Raw genomic sequence first — 5,433 nt, 5'->3', positions numbered from 1 at the left:
CCCTCAACACACAAAATACCACCCCTCCCCCCCCCCTCCAAATTTTGCCCCCCCCCCCCAAAAAAATTGGCCCACCCCCTCAACACACACCACACCACACCACCCCTCCCCCCCCTCCAAAATTCGCCCCCCCCCCCCCCCTAAACACACACCACCCCACCCCACCCCTCAACACACACCACACCACCCCTCCCCCCCCCCCCTCAAAAATCCCCCCCCCCCTCAACACACACCACACCACCCCTCCCCTTCCCCCCCTCGAAATTTCGCCCCCCCCTCAACACACACCACCCCACCCCTCCCCCCCCGCCCCAAAAATTCGCCCCCCCTCCAAATTTCGCCCCTTCCCCCCCCAAAAATTCGCCCCCCCCCCCTCAACACACACCACACCACACCACCGCTCCCCCCCCCCTCCAAAATTCGCCCCCCCCCCCCAAAAATTTCCCACCCCTCCCCCCTCAACACACACCACCCCACCCCCCCCCCAACACACACCACACCACCCCTTCCCCCCCCCCTCAACACACACCACACCACCCCTCCCCCCCCCCCGCCCCCAAAAAATTCGCCCCCCCCCCCCCCCCCAACACACACCACTCCACCCACCCCTCAACACACACCACAACACACCTCAACACACACCACACCACACCACCCCTCCCCCCCCCCCCCCTCAACACACACCACCCCACCCCCCCCCCCTCAACACACACCACACCACCCCTCCCCCCCAAAAAATTCGGCCACCCCCCTCAACACACACCACACCACACCACACCACCCCTCCCCCCCCCCCCCCAAAATTCGCCCCCCCCCCCCCTCAATACACACCTCCCCACCCTTCCCCCCGCCCCCAACACACACCACCCCTCCCCCCCCCCCCAAAAATTCGCCCCCCCCCCCCCCTCCCCTCAATACACACCTCCCCACCCTTCCCCCCCCCCCCTCAACACACACCACACCACACCACACCACCCCTCCCCTTCCCCCCCTCCAAATTTCGCCCCCCCCTCAACACACACCACCCCACCCCTCCCCCCCCCCTCCAAATTTCGCCCCTTCTCCCCCCCAAAAATTCGCCCCTCCCCCCCCCCCTCAACACACACCACACCACACCACCCCTCCCCCCCCCACCCCCCTCAACACACACCACCCCACACCACCCCTCCCCCCCCCAAAAATCCCCCCCCCCCCCAACACACACCTCACCACCCCTCCCCCCCCTCAAAAATTCCCCCCCCCCTCAACACACAAAACACCACCCCTCCCCCCCCCCTCCAAATTTTGCCCCCCCCCCCCCCCAAAAAATTGGCCCCCCCCTCAACACACACCACACCACACCACCCCTCCCCCCCCTCCAAAATTTGCCCCCCCACCCCCCGGCCCCAACACACACCACCCCTCCCCCCCCCCCCAAAAATTCGCCCCCCCCCCTCAATACACACCTCCCCACCCTTTCCCCCCCCCCCCTGAACACACACCACACCACCCCTCCCCCCCCTCTCAAAAATCCCCCCCCCCCCCCTCAACACACACCACACCACCCCTCCCCCTTCCCCCCCTCCAAATTTCGCCCACCCCTCAACACACACCACCCCACCACCCCCCCCCCCCCCCAAAAATTCGCCCCCCCCCCCCTCAACACACACCACCCCACACCACACCACCCCTCCCCCCCCCCAGAAAAATCCCCCCCCCCGCCCTCAACACACACCACCCCACCCCCCCCCCCTCAACACACACCACACCACACCACCCCTCCCCTTCCCCCCCTCGAAATTTCGCCCCCCCCTGAACACACACCACCCCACCCCTCCCCCCCCGCCCCAAAAATTCGCCCTCCCCTCCAAATTTCGCCCCTTCCCCCCTCGTCACTCCCCCACCCAACCCAACCCCGCGTCACCCCCATGACACGGCACACCCCCCCACCCCACCGCACCCCCCCACGACGCCCCCCCCGCACCCCACCTCGAAAAACCCCGCTCCCTCCACGCCACACCACAAATGCCTCCGAAAACCCCGCTCGACCCACCCCACCCCGCGTCACCCCCCCACGACATGGCGCACCCCCCACCCCACCGCACAGCCCAACGACGCCGCCCCGCACCCCACCTCGAAAAACCCCGCTCCCTCCATACCACCCCACCACGCCTCCGAAAACCCCGCTCAACCCACCCCACCTCGCGTCAGCCCCCCAGGACACGGCACACCCCCCACACCCCACCGCACCCCCCCACGACGCGGCGCATATCCCCCCCCCCCCCCGCACCCCACCTCGAAAAACCCCACTCGACCCACCCAACCCCGCGTCACTCCCCCAGGACACGGCGCACCCCCCCACCCCACCGCACCCCCCCACGACGCCCCCCCGCACCCCACCTCGAAAAACCGCGCTCGACCCACCCCACCCCGCGTCACCCCCCCACGACACGGCGCACCCCCCACCCCACCGCACCCCCCCACGACGCCCCCCCCCCGCACCCCACCTCGAAAAACCCCGCTCCCTCCACGCCACACCACCACGCCTCCGAAAACCCCGCTCGACCCACCCCACCCCGCGTCTCCCCCCCACGACACGGCGCACCCCCCACCCCACCGCACCCCCCAACGACGCCGCCCCGCACCCCACCTCGAAAAACCCCGCTCCCTCCATACCACCCCACCACGCCTCCGAAAACCCCGCTCGACCCACCCCACCTCGCGTCAGCCCCCCACGACACGGCACACCCCCCACACCCCACCGCACCCCCCCACGACGCGGCGCATATCCCCCCCCCCCCCCCCGCACCCCACCTCGAAAAACCCCACTCGACCCACCCAACCCCGCGTCACTCCCCCAGGACACGGCGCACCCCCCCACCCCACCGCACCCCCCCACGACGCGGCGCATATCCCCCCCCCCGCACCCCACCTCGAAAAACCCCGCTCGACCCACCCCACCCCGCGTCACCCCCCCACGACACGGCGCACCCCCCCACCCCACCGCACCCCCCCACGACGCCCCCCCCCGCACCCCACCTCGAAAAACCGCGCTCCCTCCACAGCACCCCACCTCTCCTCCAAAAACCCCGCTCGACCACCCCCACCCCGCGTCACCCCCCACGACGCCCCCCCGCACCCCACCTCGAAAAACCCCGCTCCCTCCACAGCACCCCACCTCTCCTCCAAAAACCCCGCTTGACCACCCCAACCCCGCGTCACTCCCCCACGACACGGCGCACCCCCCCACCCCACCGCACCCCCCCACGACGCCCCCCCGCACCCCACCTCGAAAAACCGCGCTCCCTCCACAGCACCCCACCTCTCCTCCAAAAACCCCGCTCGACCCACCGCACCCCGCGTCACGGCGCACCCCCCACCCCAGGGCACCCCCCCACGACGCCCCCCCCCCCACCCCACCTCGAAAAACCGCGCTCCATCCACAGCACCCCACCTCTCCTCCAAAAACCCCGCTCGACCACCCCCACCCCGCGTCACCCCCCACGACGCCCCCCCGCACCCCACCTCGAAAAACCCCGCTCCCTCCACAGCACCCCGCCACGCCTCCGAAAACCCCGCTCGACCCACCCCACCCCGCGTCACCCGCCACGACACGGCGCACCCCCCCACAACGCCCCCCCCGCACCCACCTCGAAAAACCCCGCTCCCTCCACGCCTCCGAAAACCCCGCTCGACCCACCCCACCCCGCGTCTCCCCCCCACGACACGGCGCACCCCCCCACGACGCCCCCCCGCTTCCCACCTCGAAAAACCGCGCTCCCTCCACAGCACCCCACCTCTCCTCCAAAAACCCCGCTCGACCACCCCCACCCCGCGTCACCCCCCACGACGCCCCCCCGCACCCCACCTCGAAAAACCCCGCTCCCTCCACAGCACCCCACCTCTCCTCCAAAAACCCCGCTCGACCCACCCCAACCCCGCGTCACTCCCCCACGACACGGCGCACCCCCCCACCCCACCGCACCCCCCCACGACGCCCCCCCGCTTCCCACCTCGAAAAACCGCGCTCCCTCCACAGCACCCCACCTCTCCTCCAAAAACCCCGCTCGACCACCCCCACCCCGCGTCACCCCCCACGACGCCCCCCCGCACCCCACCTCGAAAAACCCCGCTCCCTCCACAGCACCCCACCTCTCCTCCAAAAACCCCGCTCGACCCACCCCAACCCCGCGTCACTCCCCCACGACACGGCGCACCCCCCCACCCCACCGCACCCCCCCACGACGCCCCCCCGCACCCCACCTCGAAAAACCGCGCTCCCTCCACAGCACCCCACCTCTCCTCCAAAAACCCCGCTCGACCACCCCCACCCCGCGTCACCCCCCACGACGCCCCCCCGCACCCCACCTCGAAAAACCCCGCTCCCTCCACAGCACCCCACCTCTCCTCCAAAAACCCCGCTCGACCCACCCCAACCCCGCGTCACTCCCCCACGACACGGCGCACCCCCCCACCCCACCGCACCCCCCCACGACGCCCCCCCCCGCACCCCACCTCGAAAAACCGCGCTCCCTCCACAGCACCCCACCTCTCCTCCAAAAACCCCGCTCGACCACCCCCACCCCGCGTCACCCCCCACGACGCCCCCCCGCACCCCACCTCGAAAAACCCCGCTCCCTCCACAGCACCCCACCTCTCCTCCAAAAACCCCGCTTGACCACCCCAACCCCGCGTCACTCCCCCACGACACGGCGCACCCCCCCACCCCACCGCACCCCCCCACGACGCCCCCCCGCACCCCACCTCGAAAAACCGCGCTCCCTCCACAGCACCCCACCTCTCCTCCAAAAACCCCGCTCGACCCACCCCACCCCGCGTCACGGCGCACCCCCCACCCCAGGGCACCCCCCCACGACGCCCCCCCCCCCCCCCACCCCACCTCGAAAAACCGCGCTCCATCCACAGCACCCCACCTCTCCTCCAAAAACCCCGCTCGACCCACCCCACCCCGCGTCACCCCCCCACGACACGGCGCACCCCCCCACGACGCCCCCCCGCACCCCACCTCGAAAAACCCCGCTCCCTCCACAGCACCCCGCCACGCCTCCGAAAACCCCGCTCGACCCACCCCACCCCGCGTCACCCGCCACGACACGGCGCACCCCCCCACAACGCCCCCCCCGCACCCACCTCGAAAAACCCCGCTCCCTCCACGCCTCCGAAAACCCCGCTCGACCCACCCCACCCCGCGTCACCCCCCCCACGACACGGCGCACCCCCGCACCCCACCTCGAAAAACCCCGCTCCCTCCACAGCACCCCGCCACGCCTCCGAAAACCCCGCTCGACCCACCCCACCCCGCGTCACCCCCCACGACACGGCGCACCCCCCCACCCCACCGCACCCCCCCACGACGCCCCCCCCGCACCCCACCTCGAAAAACCCCGCTCCCTCCACGCCTCCGAAAACCCCGCTCGACCCACCCCACCCCGC

This window comes from Lygodium microphyllum, chromosome 16, assembly GCF_053477565.2.
Source record: "Lygodium microphyllum isolate KBCC chromosome 16, Lygodium_microphyllum_v1.1.10, whole genome shotgun sequence".
NCBI lineage: Eukaryota > Viridiplantae > Streptophyta > Polypodiopsida > Schizaeales > Lygodiaceae > Lygodium > Lygodium microphyllum.
The sequence above is the reverse complement of the archived record's forward strand: the minus strand, read 5'-3'. Positions refer to the sequence as shown.